Source organism: Talpa occidentalis, unplaced genomic scaffold (genome assembly GCF_014898055.3).
Source record: "Talpa occidentalis isolate TD23 unplaced genomic scaffold, MPIMG_talOcc4v2.1 talOcc4.6, whole genome shotgun sequence".
In the NCBI taxonomy this organism is placed as follows: domain Eukaryota; kingdom Metazoa; phylum Chordata; class Mammalia; order Eulipotyphla; family Talpidae; genus Talpa; species Talpa occidentalis.
This window is the reverse complement of record NW_023604972.1, coordinates 70,705,681-70,722,583: the sequence shown is the minus strand read 5'-3', so window position 1 is coordinate 70,722,583 and position 16,903 is coordinate 70,705,681. Positions and strand designations below refer to the sequence as shown.

The window sequence follows — 16,903 nt, the reverse complement described above, 5'->3', positions numbered from 1 at the left end:
AAAGTCTTAAAAATTCTGCTGCAGGAACACACCCTGGGATAGTGACTAATAACACCTATCATACTGTTACAGATCACCTAGTAAGAATTGTTTAGTTCACATTGCTCATTTTCTACTAAATCCTTTTGGTGAAGGACTCCAAGCCACGTCTCTTACTGGTAAAGCAAACCAGTTTGGGTTCTTCAACGCATTCTGACTTAGAGGTAAAGGCTTTAATAGCGGGGGGGGGGGGGGTCGCACGGTACCCGCTTGTATACCTTTTAACAGTACCCGTCAAAATTGCAGCATTGAGCGTCTAACCTGTTTTATTTATTTATTTTTTTGATCTAAGGCACTGAGAATACCGGAATGAGAAAGGCACAGTTTTGTGTTTAAGGGATTCGAAGTCCTTTGGAGAAGCTGAAAACCATCCTGAAGAAATCACAACTGCAACAGAAACAAGTAAAATGTGGAAAAGTACAGGAGAAAGTGCCTGATTCAGAGGGGGAAAAGTGCGTATTTAGGCAAGAGGGCTCAGCGGCCCCCAAACAGCTTCCCTTCCCTGAGGTCTCACACCCAGGATCACCCGTACCCCGGGGGCACAACTTAACATTTTAATCACGCCTCCGCCCCCACCCTCCGAATTCCTTTCCGGCCGCCGACCGGCCGGGTCGTCCCTCAGCGGGCGGCTCCAGCTTATCACCCCGGGCCCGGTCACTTCCCGGCCGCGGCCAGGCGAGTCTCCCAAAGTTTCCTGTGACGCCGCCGTCCGCCTCCGGCCCCATCCCGCCCGCGCCCCCATCCCAGCAGCCGCGGGCAGAAGAGACGAGCCGGTTACGGGGACCAGGACCCCAGCGCGAACCGGGGGACCTCGGGGTCCACCCGAGCCGGGGAGCGGGCGCGAAGGGCGGTGGCCACAGCTCCACGCCGGCCCTCGCCGCTCCGGGTCCCCGCGCGCGCACCGCCCCCCGGGCCAGGATCCCGAGTCCCACCCTACGGTCCCGGGCCAGCGGGCCGCGCCCCGCCTCCTGGGAGGTGGTGGAGGAGGGGGCAGGGGGCGGTGGCAGCGCCCGCCTTCCGCTCGCGCCCATTGGCTAAAAGCTCGAGGGTGCCCGGAGACCGGAGCGCAGCCGGATTGGCCGCAGAGGCTCGTGACAGCGGCGCCTATTGGCTGCGGTGGCCCCCGTGACGCGGGGTGGCGACTGGCTCCCGAGTCTGAGGGGCTCCTGCTTGTCAGGTTCTAGGTAGGTGCGTTTCACGCTGCCGGCGGCAGGCGCTGTTGCCCGGGACAACGCCGGGGGTGGGGGTGGTAAAAGGAGGGAAGGCGAGCTGGGAACGGGGGCCACACTCCTAGCAGGCAGGGGGGCGCCTGGGAAGCAGCCCTGCCTGCGGCGGCTGCGCCGAGGCTCTTCCTCCTCCCTCAGCCACCCCCCTCGCCCGCCCCAGGCTGCGGGTCTCCCGCCCACCCTCCGCCCGTGGGGGAGCATTCCAGGTAGGGGCTCTCGCGGGCTCCTTGCCCAGCCCCGCGAGGCCCGTCCCTCCCACCACCCCGGGACTGGAGGCTGAGGGGGCGGGTGCCGGCGCGAAAGGGCTGAGGCTGGCACGACGGCCCCGCCCAGTCGCCGGGTCGTGGGACCGCGGGGTGTGGGCGGTGCAGGGGGGCTCGTAGGCACCGCCCGAGACGCCCTCACCCCCTTTTCTCCACGTGCTGCGCTCCTGGCGCGGCCCTTCAGCCGGGGCGCTCACCTCGATCCTGAGGTGTTCTCGTAATCCCATCTTTCCTCTGGGGCCCAGTAGTCTCTCTTGACCCAGGCAGTTCGCCCCCACCTCTTAACCCTTGTATCAGCTTCCTCAGTCTTCTTCGTTTACCCCCAACTTTCCGTCCCTGCTCCTGTCTTGGCTTGAGGTGACTTTCAAGAACTTAGTCAAGAGACTGTTAAATGTGAAGGTACTGCAGACAGGACAATTTCTGCTTTATTCTCGGTTTGCCGTTTAGGGTTGGGAGTTGTTTGGAGTCGTTTTAGTCTCTTAGGATTAACTTTCTGAAACAAGCTAATTGGGTTAGTGTTTGTAGGGCCCAGGTCCTTCTAGAACAAATTATGGGGTCCATCTTACGCAGTTGTAGCATTTTACTTTGTATATTTGTGATTTTGATAATTAGGTTGTGCAATCCACATCTAATTTATTAAGACTGGTACTCTTTACGTTCATTGCTTATAGTTAAAACTTTTTATTCATAAGAGGTTGCAGATAATACCTGGAGAAACAGAAAAATGGTACTACGCTTTTAGAGCGATTTATAGCAAAGTGACTGAGAAGTTGTATATGTTTACAGCGCTCTGAACTGCTCAGTCACTTCGACATAAACTGTTCTAAAGGCGTCACCATTTTTCTCTTCACATTTTTTTAAGATAATACATTTCTCTCAGAGGCACTGTGTATAAAAGTGTAATGGAAAAACAAGAAGAAATCAAAGTTATTTCAGTGATTCAAGAGCAGAAATTATATTCAACCTGTAGAATTGGAGTAGATTAAAAATTATTGCAAAATATAATTATATCACTAGTACAGAGTTGTAGTACTAGTGTATCTTCTTGGTCTTTAGGAAGACATTTGTGGAGAGCTACCCACTTGTCAGTGAATGTATCTTGTAATCTGGAAATCTTTTCTACTGGAGGTACTGTGCTTCCCGGATAGGGGAATATGTTATGAGAATACAATATACTTGGTATATATACTTAGAAACCTTTTCTCTATTCTTTTCCAAGAAAGACCTTTGGCAAAAATCCGTTTTCTGCGCTGATGTCTGTAGCCTTAAATAAATAACGTACATTTATTTAGGGTCCAGTTAATGCAACTTCTGCACTATAAAGGTTGATGTCAGTATCCTGGAAGATCTTCAGCTGTTATGTAGCTATAAATCTGGGGTGTGAATATTTCAAATTTGCCCCCCCCCTTTCAGTATTTTCTATGAAAAAATTTCAAAAAATGCAGGAATTGAATTGTACAGTGAATACCACCACCTACAAGGCAATGACATTTTCAAGAAATAGTTACAAAGTAAATTTTAAGAAGAGAAACAAAAACTATCAGTTTGAAGGTCACCATAATTGTATATCTTACCAAAATATTGTAAGGTGCTTATTTCTATAGATGGAAATAACATTTATAAAAACTAATAATTCCATAAGAATACTATAAAGCAATCTTGAGAGTAAGAAATCATTGTCTTTGTTTATCAAGACCCAGATGAGTAAATCACAGTTTGGTAATCAGAAAAAAAGGAAATCTTATGACCTTGTTAAATGATAAAAAATTTTATTTTCCAGTTGGGCTACTTTGTTTATAAATTACAGTTTTGTACTTGATTTTAAATGAGCACCTTTTAAAGAGAGGTTCATGAAACTATCAATTATGCAGTATTTTGGTAACAAACCTGATAAATTACATCAATTTTATGTAGTTGTTTTGAACTAAGACTGTATTTTTGAAATGGGAAAGGAAAACTTACAAATACAAACATTTCTGATAGAATTGTTTCATGGAAAATGATGTAATTATATGGTGATTTAAGGTAGCAGTTTGAAAGGACTCAAAACCATCATGGATGTCATTTCCTAGTGCTCCTAAAAGTAATATTTTATTGTAGAACTTCAATTTGTAATAAAACAACAAGAGTATCAATCCACAGATTTATATTTATAATTTTTCCACATTAAGGAACTTCCTGCGCTTTTTAAGTATTTGAATCCTGCTTTTTAGTGTTAGTATATACTCTTGTTTTTCATCCTTAGCACATTTATATGACTAATCTCCTGAACAGTGAATTTAAGAGCAGTTTCTCAGAATATATAGATCTTTGGATTGTCTCATTGTTTTTCCTTATCTCACTTGGCTTTGATATGCTTGCAGAAGGTAATGTACGCATCATTGACATATTAAAGGAAACAAGCTGGTCATACATTTTGCCGTTTTTTTTTTTTTTTTTTCTTTCCCTTTCTTTCCCCCTTTTCTTCTTTCTTTTCTACTTTTTATTATAAAAGTGAGATGCTTTAAAATCAATTCAGAAAACTGTAGAGTAGAAAAGTCAAGAATAATTCCATGATAGCTAGTATTTTGGAGAATAACCAAAGCTTTTATTTCTTCTGTAGTGTTTTAGCAGTCATTGAAATTTTATAGTCATTGTAGCATATCTATATTTGCATCTTAATTTGAAGGAGTTCCTGAACTTCATATTTAGTTACCCTAAATTAGAAGAGGACATCAAATATGGAGGAAAAATAGAAATGAATACAGGACAGATTAGAGTCAGAACAAAGAAATCATGCAGAAGTAGTTCTCTTTCTTATTTTTATAAGTATAAATGTAACCCTGTTTTCCATATGAAATTGCTGTGTGACTGACTAAAAATGGGGCCCCAGAAGGTTTTTTTTAGGAATTCAAAATATCTAGTTAAGATGAAGTTTACCTAGCATCTTTCTATAAAAATTTTCAGATTTTTTTTTCATTTTAGGAATATTACATATGTAAATTTTAATTGTGAATTAAGTGTTATGTATGAGGTGCAATTATTTTTCAAATATTCATATGTACTCATCAAATTATGGCTAATTTTTAGTCTTAGTGTAACAGGGTGGTCCCCAGGAAAGGGGGAGGTTCCCTGCCCCACCCAAGGGAGGGTGGAGCTGAGCAGGAAGAGGAGAAGCTGCAGAAGAGACTGAGGAAGGAAGCAGGATGGAGCCAGGAGACCTGAAAGAGGCACATGGAGCCTAGAGACACGTGAAGAAACTGTGCTTGTCTTTTGGTCGTGGACTGGGTGACACAGACGTGGGCGAGACCCGTGGGGAGGTGACAATGGCAGCTTTTATCTTGATGTTGATTTTGCTCTTTTCCTTCCGGACTTGTCCGGTTGTTTGTGACCCTTTTCTGTGGGTCCCCACTGGAAGATGCTTTAGACTTTTAGCAGGCTTTGGGGCCTTGTTCTGGGCCGATCCCATATGGATGGACTTTTACCCACGAGGGGACGGGTAACTTTGGGTGCTTCATTTAAAAACTAGATTCTTTGCCTTTCCTGTATTGTTTCCTAATTAAAGTTCCTTCCCATTAAAGTCTCATATGTTTTGTGTTGATGCGGCGGATGGCAGAACCCATTTAGAATAGGCAGGTTTGCGGGGCTTGGGCTGCCCCTCTCCCTGTCCTATAACATTAGCATCATCCACTGTTTGATACATTTCATATTGTTCCTCCTTTTGAGGGTTTTAATTAAAATTGTGGAAATTTTGATGTAGGTGTTTCTTGCCAGGTCTCAGGTATAGTGAAAGAAAATTAATTTATTTTGGAGTCAGATAATCTGGGTTTGTGTCAGAAATCAGGATTTTCTTTTGTTGGGTCTTGTGCACATTATTTAATCTCTTTGAACCGTAGCTTCATCCTTTTGGTAAACTGAGTTGATAAAATTGCTCAAAAGGTTGTTAGGAAGAAGAAATAAGGCAGTCTAGGATTTAGTCAGTGCCCAACTTCCATGGTAGCTTTTGTTTTACCTCTTCTAGTATTACTTGAATTTTTGTTCTAATAGCCTAAAAGTCCCTAAATTTTAGACTTAGGAAATTCAAATAATGTACATTAAGTTTACTTAAAGTGAATGACGTGTGTTATACAAGGTAAATAATTAAACATATCTCAGATTAGCTGTTCTTTTATGGTTCTTTCATTGCTGTCTCAGAAGGGATGTCACAAATATATTGTAAATGTTTTCAACTTCAAAATATGTGCAGTTTTTCTGAATTCCTGGATTATTTTTATTTCACCTTAGATTATCATCTGTTCTTGGATGGTTTCCCTAAATTCCTTTTATTTAAAACCACAAATATTTGCTGAAATAAAGAACATCTAAATGTTAATTTATTAAATGTCTAGTGTTTCCACTTAAACCATTTATCGAATCTGTTCAAAACGTAAACTTTATTCGTAAATTACAAAAGAAACTTCACATTCATAGTTAAATGTTTTATGCTTCCTACTGTAGAATGTGATTATTTTCAGAGAGTAATATTTTATAATGATCTCTGTTTTAGAATGTGTCTTCAGTAAGTATAGGGTTCTAATTCTAAAAGAATACATACCAGTTTAAATGCACACAGTTATTGGAGGTCATGAAGCAAGCCCGGAACTCAGTGAGGAGCTAGGAGTTGAACTGTATTGTCGAACCAACAATAACACAAATAATTTTTGATCTAAGTCTGATTCTCAGTATTTTTCCCATCCAAGACATTTACATTTGTGATATATCTTAATGCACAGTTTCGTTGCATGCATTCTGTAAATTCTGTCACTTTATTTCCCATTCATGGAGGCATGTCAGAATGCAAGTGTGAATTAATTAAATCATTATAGGAATGAACTTCAGTGTTCTCTGATTTGTTGAGGAAAGTGATTAAGAAATGTGCAAAAGTATTGTTGGTAACAAATAATTGAGATGCATCTTTTCGTATTACAATTGAGAACCAAGTTACTTCCACATTTTCCTGAAATGAATGCTGTTTCTCTTTTTATCAGCCTTGTGCTACAGAAGAAAAGAGTACTATACAAATAATGAAAAGTCTTTAATTTAAAAGTCAGAGTTGCAGATAATGAACATTTAAACATATTTGAGAAACATTACCATGTTCTTTAATTAAATTATTTTTTAAAAAGATTTATTTATTTATTTAGACAAGTACTGGGTACAGTCAGAAGCATGGGAGGGTAAGAGAATTCACCAGAGCCAGAGCAGGGAGCAGAACAAGCAGACTGACGAAATACACTGCTGAGGGGAGCAGCGGGTGCTGCAGGAGAGATCTGCACGCCATGTGGGACCCTCGCCCGGCGGCCGGGGATCGAACCAGCTCTGCAGAGGCTGCAGGCAGCTTTGCAGCCCAGTGCTCAACGGCTGCGCCACTGGGGAGGCCCTGTTCTTTAATTTTAAATAAAATAATCTCAATTATTGTAGAAAAATTAAAATTAGTTTTCCAGTATAATTTATTTGCAGAGATATCATTTCCATAAACCATATTCATGGTTTTAGGAGAAGGGAAGACACCTAATATTGGAATATTTATATTTTAGGAATTTGATTAAAATATTCTTATGTTGGCTTAGTCAGAAATTACTTTGAAATTGCATTGGGATGAGTGAGAGTGCTTTCAAATAGCTCATCATGCATGGATGTAGTATGTAGAGTATACAGTCAGAAGTGAGGATTTTAGACCTTCTGCACTAATTAGTAAGTGTTATTTTTCTAAGCTTTTGTGAATCGAAGATAAATCTTTATTTATAAATTTTATCCAAATTTAATTGAAAAAATTGAGTGGTTCTTTCAGACTCTTAATGGTTTTGTAAACAAGAGTAGTTGTTAAAGTTTTTGAATTGTTTTTGCTTCTAAATGAATTCTGGATGATTTTGCATTATAGCAATAGTATACATGTAAAGGTTGTTAACTCTTTTTTTCTCCATCAATCTCTTTGAGCCTTTCTCCCTATCTCCTCCCTTTAAACTTCACTCATTAATGCCAACCAGTTTTTAATAAGTATTTTACTTTGTGGAATTGTCTATATATGTAAATGTCCAGTATTTGTCATTCTGACTTGCTTTACTACATACAACTCCCTCAAACTCTACAGTTTGCTGTGAACAGCAACATTTCGTCTTTTCCTTGTGACTGAATAGTATTCCATAGTGTGGATGTACTACATTTTTCATTCAGCTTTCTAACAGTAGGCATTTAGGGTGCTTCCATGGCCCAGCTATTGTAAATAGTGCTACAGTGAACATTGTATGTAGAGTATATGTTTTTTTGAGTTGATCATTCCTCATGTTTTTTAGGTAGATGCCCAGGAGTAGGATTGTTTTCCAAAATGCCTGCACCAATTTACATTCTTAGCAACAGTGTGATAGAGTTCCCATTCTCTACATTATCTCTAGATCTTGTCATTGGGAGGATTTTTAATGTGTGTCATTCTCATGGCTGTGAGATGATATCTCACTGTGGTTTTAACCTGCATTTCCCTTATTTGACGCAATGATTAACATTTTTCCTACGTGTCTATTGGCATTCTAGATAACTTCTTTGGTGAAATGTCCAGATCATTTATCCATTTATTAAATTTTTTATTGTTTAACTGTATAAGTTTTTATATGTCTTGGATATTAACCCTTTGCCCATTGTGTAATGTGTAAATATTTTCTCCCATTCAGTAGAATGTCTGCTTAATTTACTTATTTTTCCTGCTGTGTAGGAGCTTTTTAATTTTTAATCCCAATTGTTTGTTTTTGCTTGCCATAGGTGGTCAAGTATCCAGAAATATTTTTATCATTGATAACATGGAAAATAGTGCCAGTGTTTTCTTTGATATGTCATTGGAGGTCTTTTGTCTAAATCATTAATCCAGTTAGAATTATTTTTGTGCATGTAGTTAGAGTGGTCCAATCCCATTCTTTCATATGTGATGTGTGACCTTTCAGTTTTCCCAACACCATTTGTTACAGAGACTCTTATTGGGTTAGTCTCCCCAAAAGAGGCAGATAGACTTTTATCAGCAGACCCAGAGTAGGCCTCATATCACTTTGATATGAGGCTCAGTGAGCCTCAGGAAGTTTATTACCATTACTTAAAAAATGCAGGTTGTTTTGTGTTGTGAGCAGTGAGGGCATTGAAGGCTAGGAGAAATTTGTGTTCTTGTCCAAGTCCTATGTCCTTTCCTAACTGAAAAAGCAATCAAAATATCCTAAGTTTCTTCCCTTTTTTAGAGAAGAAGCAATCACTGTTCTCCCTTTTATGACCTAGAAGAATTTTTAATGTATTTTGGGGTTCTTACTCAGTTCGAGGTTTACCAGTAAACAGCTATTCTCTAAGAATCTCATCTTTACTCTCATAGTTAGAATGATGTCACCCCTCTCCTTGTCTGCCGTGTGTAGTCTCCCCCTCTCTGTCCTTGATGCCTGAGGTCCTAAAATACAGGATAAATATTCCTGGTATACCCCACTAGTCTTTAGAATTTCCAACTACAGGAATGTATCATAAGTATGTTATTAAATTCATTGTTTTTCCTTTGTTAACCAATATGAAGCTGTTTTGATTACTTGTCCAGTCTGAGAAGAACCCAGAGGGATATGGGATGATTTATTTTACACCAGACACTCTCCTTTCCCCATTGAATAGTTTGACTGCTTTATCTTTAAATATTGATATGCATATTGATTTATTTCTGGGATTTCCTTTCTGTTTCATTAATACGTGTGTCTTTTTATTCTAATACTATATTGTTTTCATTACTGTTGCTTTATAGTCTAGTTTACAGTCAGTATTCATTTTGCTGTTATAGGCATGAAATAACTTTTGTTCCATTTCTTTGAAGAATATTTTTGGTATTTTTGATGGAGATTATGTTCTTAACTCTGCATCCCAGGGTTTGCAGAACAAAAGATTATTTTTTGCTTAATCACAAAGCCTGCTGCATTGTCACAAAGTTGAAGTTTGTTCTTGTTTACTATAATGCTTGAAGCTTACTGCTCTTTCTTTGTTATACTTTCTTTTGGAGTTCAATACTTTGTAGCTTGTGTTTTTTTCAGTTCTTTGGATGTCCGGCTTTGGAGGATTTCTCAAACTTCTCTCAATTGATGGAACTCTTTCGTTGTTTCACATGATATAAAGAAAAATACCTTTCACCCAACTATCAATATTCAAATTTGGTCATAGATGGGTCCGTAGCTACACAAATAGCCACGCTGCTGCTTACTTATTGAAAATGTTTATATAGCTTCTTGACTTTCTCTTGAATTATATTTCCTTTAGGATCACATGCTTTCTATATACTTACATAGGACAATATTTCAGCTTTTACTGAAGATTTGAAATTTTTTCTTTGCTAAAAGCAAAGACACTTTTTAAAACTTCACTTTTTTGTTTTTATTAGTATAGTATGTGGATAGGATCTTTTTAATGATGCAGTTCCATTCACTGTCACATTTCATATTCATTCTGAACTTATTACAAATTTATATATTCTGGCTAAGTATGATCACTTTCTGTGTATTAAATAAATGAACATTAATAAAGGGAAATAAACAATGCAGATGTCTCAGATGATTATTAATGATAGATTATTCACTAGATCACTGCCTCAATCATTTATAAATAGCTATGTTGAATAAAGTATAAGAATCTCTATAATAGGAACTTTTTTCAAAGCAAGAGGCAGATTTCTCCCTCTTCATATATGTATATTGTATTATATATCGTTTTATAACATTGTGTTATAATTATTTATGTATTGTCCTTTATTCTCCTCTCCGCAACATTTTAATCTCCAAAGAAGTTTCTGTCAGTAAAAGTTCTTCAGGAAATTAAGTGGATTAAGATATCCATTTGGGGGAGGGGTATTAACATTTGTGTAAACCTGCCAAAAGTGCTAAATACTTTTTGTAGTTTTGTTTTCATTTTCAGGACAACTCTATCAATTGGATAGCTTATATTTTCTTTTTGATTTCTTGCACCAATCTTACGTCACAACACTTAAGGAGTCCCAGCTGTAAAATGTTATCTGGCATTTGAATTTAATATGCTAAATCTAAAATAACTCTAAAATGGTACATGTCGGGCCTCCCCGGTGGTGCACCGGTTGAGCGCTGGGTTGCGAAGCTGCCGGCGGCCTCTGTGGCGCCGTTTTGATCCCGGCTGCTCCCCGGCATCCGGAGGAGGGTCCCACGTGGCGCGCAAACCTCTCCTGCCACCCGCTGCTCCCCTCAGCAGTGTACTTCGGTCCTTCTGCCTGCTCTGCTCCCCGCTCTGGCTCTGGTGAATTCTCTCACCCTCCCGCACTTCTGACTGTACCCAGTGCTTGTATAAACAAAAACAAACAAACAAATAAATAAAAAACATGCCTTTATTTAAAAAAAAAATAATAAAATGGTACATGTCTAAGTACTATTTTCTTACCAGTGTCTAACTCTAAATTGGTAAATGTGCAAAATCATCAGCACTCCTGGATTTAACAGCAGTTTGAACTATTTGGGAGTGACACTAGGGTCTATGTTGAAATATTTGCAGTTTAGCTGTGATGAATTTCTTTTACTAGAAGTGAGACCCCAAGATAGGAATGACCCAGCTAATTGCCCAGTGTCCTCATCTTGCCTTGGCTTTGTTCTCTCCTTGAGGTTGTCTTATATTGAAACTTTTGTTATGTGATAAAGCATTTCTTTCTAAAAAAATTTCCTAAAGTTCCAGTTGCTAGAAGTGAGAAAAGGTAAAGAGTCCTAAGAGAGTGCTGTATGTTAGACAGAAAGTACACATTTTTGAATAAGTTGAAAAATGGATCCCTGAATCCAGTGAGTCTTTAATGTAAATGTGAATCAATCATCTACACCTTCTAGGGAAAGAAAAGTTGACTTGTGAAACGTTTTTATTGCATTTTCTAGCTCTCTCCAAAAGTCTCTTGGTTTTTAGATAGTTTTTTGAAAATGTTAGAGATCTTATATTCATAAATCCTATTCCACTTTTTTCCTTTTTGCTCTCAACAATAATTTTTGAAAGAGAGTTGATTGTTTATGAACAGCTGCTACTTTCTAGAACTTTATGTAGTTCTTAAAAATAACTTAAAACAGTACCATCTACAACAGTTTCTTGCTTGTAGCATAGAATGGGTGTCTTTTCTGACTTTCACAATAAATTATAATAGCACAGAGACTGGACCATGGCAGTGGCCTCTTGCTAAGCATCTCATCCTACTTGTTTTTGGAAACCTGATTTACCCTGTGAATGGAACTAATATTCTAGGGTCTGGGTCTCCTCTGGTGGCGCAGGCGGTTGAGCACCGCGCTGTGAAGCTGTCAGCAGCCTCTGCAGCATTGGTTCGATCCCGGCTGGCTGGCGAGGGACCCACATGGCGCAGCAGACCTCTCTGTCTCTCCCGCTGCTCCCCTCAGCAGTGTATTTCGTCACTCTGCCTGTTCTGTTTCCCGCTTGGTCTCTGGTGAAACCTTTCACCCTCCTGCACATCTGGCCTGTACCCTGGTTCTTGTATAAAATAAATAAATCAATCTATAAAAAAAAGATACTTAAAAAAAATATTCTAGGGCCCATGTGACTTAGCCTAGGGATACTTGCTATTATCTATAGTGATACTTTGGATTTTTAAAAAGTGGATGAAGATGATTAAGAAATAGATGTGTCCTCAAGGTAGCTTAACATTATAAAAATTATGCAGAAATATTCTATGTCACACAAGGGTCAAGTTGTTGCAGGAAGGGGATGGAAAGTAGGAAAGCATATGATTATTACATTTTTTGGTAATTCAACTACTGTTAATTTTTAAGAAGTTACCTTAAGGCTACAGATAATTGTAAAACATAGAGAAATTTCAGATGTTTTCCTGGCAGATAATATGAGGTAGTGGGGAGAGTGTGGATATTAGAGCCAGAACCCCCCTAGGGTTGAAATCTGTGCTACCAATAATTTGTATAAATTTGGCAAATAATTTAATTCTTATAAGCCTTTTCATCTGAAAACTTACCCTTTTTGTCAGATAATTGGTAATAATATTAGATTTTTTAAAATTCTCTTCAGTTGCATGAGACCAAAATCCTACTCACTAGCTTAGGGCATTGGAACAAATACTTTCCTCTGGTACAGATGGATTCAAGGCCAGGAACAATGACCTCAAGACATATGCAGTAGCTTTTTGTGTCAGAAATATTTTCAGGTAGACTTTCTTCATATGGAGCTGTCAACTCCAGGTTACGTTCTTTCAGTTTGTCAAGACCAACACGAAAAAGGCTCTCTTACTCATAGTTTTATTGGGTTGTCAGAAAAATCATGATACCTTTTTTTCTATGTTGTCTATGCAAAAATGTGTCATGACTGTTTTGATAACCCAATAGCAAAAGTTTTGGGATTTACATCCATTTTATGAATTGGGTCATGTTTCCATCCTTCATTCTTTTGTGGTGATGAGGGATGGAGTAGCTTGTGATCCATCAGGTCAGGATCAGGTACTAAATACTGGGGTTGGGAATATGATGTGTGATCAGCCACATGGTATGAACCACATAGACTGTGTGTTAGGATGGGTGGTTCATTGAAGGTAAAGAAGGTTCTATGACCATGGGAAGGGGAAGTAGGTGCTAGACAAGCATAACCAAAATATATTCACTATAATCTTCCCAGTATGCATACTGCCCTCATATATATACCCTTGAAAAAAATGCCCTGAATTGACATAATGTAAATTTTTCACTTATAACTCCCAAGAAATTTACCACTTGCTCCCCAACAAAGGAAGACAGCTCAGACTTGTTTAATTACCACATTTACTTTAAGTCTGGTATCTCTAGGTAATTTCCTATCCGTTCTCTTTGAATAGATCGGCTAAATGTGTAGGGATTTATGTTTAAATGATAAATAGGACTAACTAATAAATCTAGCGTTTAGTGATAGAAGGAATGTAGTAGAAGGACAATAAAAATTCTTCATTAGAAAAGAGAAAAATGGGAGACAACCCACAGGTTTCTAGTTCATGATATATACATATTTCATTGGGCAGGGGTGGCGAGGACACTTTCTTTGCCTTGACAGTGGAGTAATATTTTTATTAGCTGTGTTGTTGTCACTGGTTCCATTACCTGGGAAGATCTTTGTTCTATTTCCTCTTGTTTTCGTATAGAAATGCCACTGGTTTTTGTGTAGTGATTTTGTATTCTGCTATCTTACTGTATACATTTGTTTTATATATAGAACTTTTATTGTAGCATTTTGGTTTCTCTAAGTGTGTTAGCATTTCATCTGTGAATCATGAGAGTTTAACTAATTCTCTTCCAATTTGGCTTCCTTCTATTTCTTTTTCTTGCCTAATTGCTTCAGGTAGGACTTCCTGGACTATGTTGAATGACAGTGATAGTGGACATCTCTGTCTTGTTCCTGATCTTAGTGGAAATGTTTCCTGCTTTTCACCATTGAGTATGTCATATTTGACTTCCGTAAATATTTAGGTAGTTTCCATTTATTCCCATATTTTGGAGGGTTTTTATCATATATGGATGTTGGATCTGATCAAATGCTTTTTTTGTCATCTATTGAGATGATCATGTGATTTTTGTCTTCCCTTTTTGTTGATCAGATGGATGACATTGATTGATTTACATATATTGAAACAGCCTTGCATCACAGAGATGAAGCCTATTTGATTGTGGTGGGTGATTCTCTTGATGTGTTGCTATATTCTGTTTGTTGGAATTTTGGTGAGGATTTTTGCATCAATGTTCATCAGATATATTCATCTATAATTTTCTTTTTTTGGTATTTTCTTTTTGTTTTTGGGGTTAGGGTAGTGTTGACCCCACAGAATGTATTGGGGACATTTTCTCCCTTTTCATTTTTTTGAAGAGTATATGTAAGTTAGGTATTATATCCTTATAAGTTTGGTAGAGTTCATTGGTGAAGCTGTCTGGGCCTGGACTTTTTTTTTAGGGGAGGCTTTTTATTACTTTCAGTTTTAGTACTTGTGATTGAACTGTTTAAGGTGTCTGTTTCATTCTGGTTTCACCTGGCTTTTCTTTGATTTCTTCATGAAGGGGAGAGGGAGCTTTCAGTGGTTACACCGCCCTAGTTATGGGGTTTCCAATTTCCCGGGTTTGGAGTCTGCCAAGCTCCCTGCCCTAGGTTGGGTCTTTGCCCACACTTGTGTTGGGTATATGCCTCCAAGGAATTTCACAATGTCCTGGGTTTCCCTCCTTGTGGCTTGGGAAGTCAACCCCCAGCCCTGCCAGGCTCCACCTTGCCTCCTCCCATTCTTTCACTTCATTGTTCATCAACCTTAGTTCCTGAACTTCTCCTTGCGGATGTCCTGCAGCTAGCTGGTTTGAGGCATCTGAATTTTTCTAGGAGCACATATTGGTGTTTTTTTTTCCTAGTTCTTTCAAGGGAGAGGGAAATTCTGGCCTCTTTATTGCACCGTGTTGTGGGTAGAATCTCTCTAGTAATAGAACTTTCTTATAAAGTCAGTGAATTTTTGATTTGATCAACTTTGCCTAGTACCTAAAGCCTGTCTTAGTCCTTAAACCAAACCGTCATCTAGCAGATCTCTAAACAATTTTGCCATCACCCTTACCAGTCATTCTCTGATAGTGGACAATTTTTTATCTGTATAGCAATCATGACATTTGGCAATATCTAGAGACATTTTTGTCACAAGGAGGTTGGGAAAGATTGGAAGGGTAGATAGGTGCTAATAGAATATGGGAGGTACAGCCATAGCTGCTCTGAAACATTCTGCAATGCACAGGACAGCCTCCCGCCACAAGGAATTTTCCTGTTCAAGATGTCAATAGTACTGAGTTTGTGAAACCAGGCAAATGTCAGGCTTCTCAAGGCACCCTTTGGCTCTGTCTCTAGGCCATTCAACTTTTTGAGGTACCATTGCATAATTAATTTGTCCCTATTCCCAGACTGCTTCGTAGTAGAATATCTTTTCCTGTTAGGATGCTTGTGGAGAAGCTTGGAACATCAAACTGTTCTCTCCCTTTGTCTTTGTATGGTTAAAGACTCTAGTTTAAGGATATTTGATTTTCAACCCTGTAAATTGCAACATTATCATTCACTTTAGATTTGTAGAGAAAAATTGGAAAGATTTTTCTCTAAAGGACTTTACTGATGATTGCTGTACAGTAATGTACAGCAGTAATGTAACAACTATGTCCTAACCTTTTTTACTAAGTAGCCTACAGTTTTATTTTTAGTAGAGTCATAATCAGATTTATTGGAGGTGGAAATTTACCAACTGTATTTTAGGGGTTGCTGACTTCTCACCCAGCCAGAAAAAGACACCAAATTCCCTTCACATTCTCTTTTCTCAGTCAGTTTCACAATTCAAGACTGTCATTTGTATTTCCTGATATCCTTCATGCATTTTTTATTTGTCAGGATTCTTTTGGATGCCACTGATAAAAATCCAATTGAAACTTCAATCATTTCCATTTATGTAAGTGGCAGTTTTAGCCTTGATTTTTGCTCAGTCCCCAAACATTAAAGTTATTCTTGACTCTTTCATTTCCCCCACATAATCTTTTGGCAGATTCTGTCTACTTCAAAGTATCTCTGAAATCTGATTTGTTCTCACCATCTCTACTTGGGTCACTAGTGCAAAGCCATCTAGGCTCTCCTACAAAAGTGCTAGCAAGTTTTTCTGCTTCTACTGTGTGACTCTTAGGCTATTAGCCTCAGACTATTAGTGTTATCCTTTTGAAAAGCTTTCAGTGCCTTTCGCCTTTCCATGTAACTCAGAGAACAAGCTCAAGACTTTAAAAGTGAACTAGTTTTGTGGTCCTGCTCTCCCTCCCTCAGGCAGAACCTTTTTCTGAACTTAGATTTTCAGTGTCTCACCACTCACTCTATGCAGACTTCCCTGCTCTTCCCTAGGTTGGTATTTTGCATTTACTGTTTGTCTCCCTATCCGGAAATGCTCTACTCAGGACTTCTTTCCTTATCTCCTCTATGTCCTTGCTCAAATATTTCATCTGTTAGCTCTTTTATCATTTAACATAAATTTGAAATCTACTACTTTCTCTGTACTTATTGTTACCATAATTTCAGGTATAGTCTCCCACCCAGGAATTGATCCCAGGCTGCAGGGCCAGTGCTGAGTCCTCGCCACTAGGCCACCACGGGTTGGTGTATAAGGAAGCTGCAGTAGGAACTTCACTGACTCTCAGGCAAGCAAGTGAAAAGAGGCACATTTGTTTAGAGAAAAAGATATAAGGAAATACTTATTAAGGAGAAAGGGAACAGAAATAAATTAGGACTCCCTGGCCTGTGAAACCAGTCCAGGGAGGGGCAAGGAAGTCATAGTGGAGTCTTGCCTCAGGGAACATTTACTTTCTCTAATTATTCTAAAGCCCT

General features: G+C 39.1%; 1 protein-coding gene across 9 annotated transcripts in view; it reads left to right on the top strand.

Annotated features, from left to right (window-relative positions):
* Nucleotides 1-421: 421 nt before the first annotated feature.
* The window catches only part of FER (FER tyrosine kinase), a 484,685-nt gene continuing 468,203 nt past the window's right edge, over nt 422-16,903 (top strand). For 5 of the 9 annotated variants that reach the window (XM_054688071.1, XM_054688072.1, XM_054688070.1 and 2 more), the window contains exon 1: nt 1,164-1,223. The gene's annotated coding sequence lies outside the window, so the exon portion shown is untranslated. Of the gene's footprint in view, nt 492-1,163; nt 1,224-1,446; nt 1,472-1,693; nt 1,928-16,903 lie in introns of those variants that run through there. The other 4 variants (XM_054688073.1, XM_054688069.1, XM_054688074.1 and 1 more) reach the window with 4 other exon arrangements.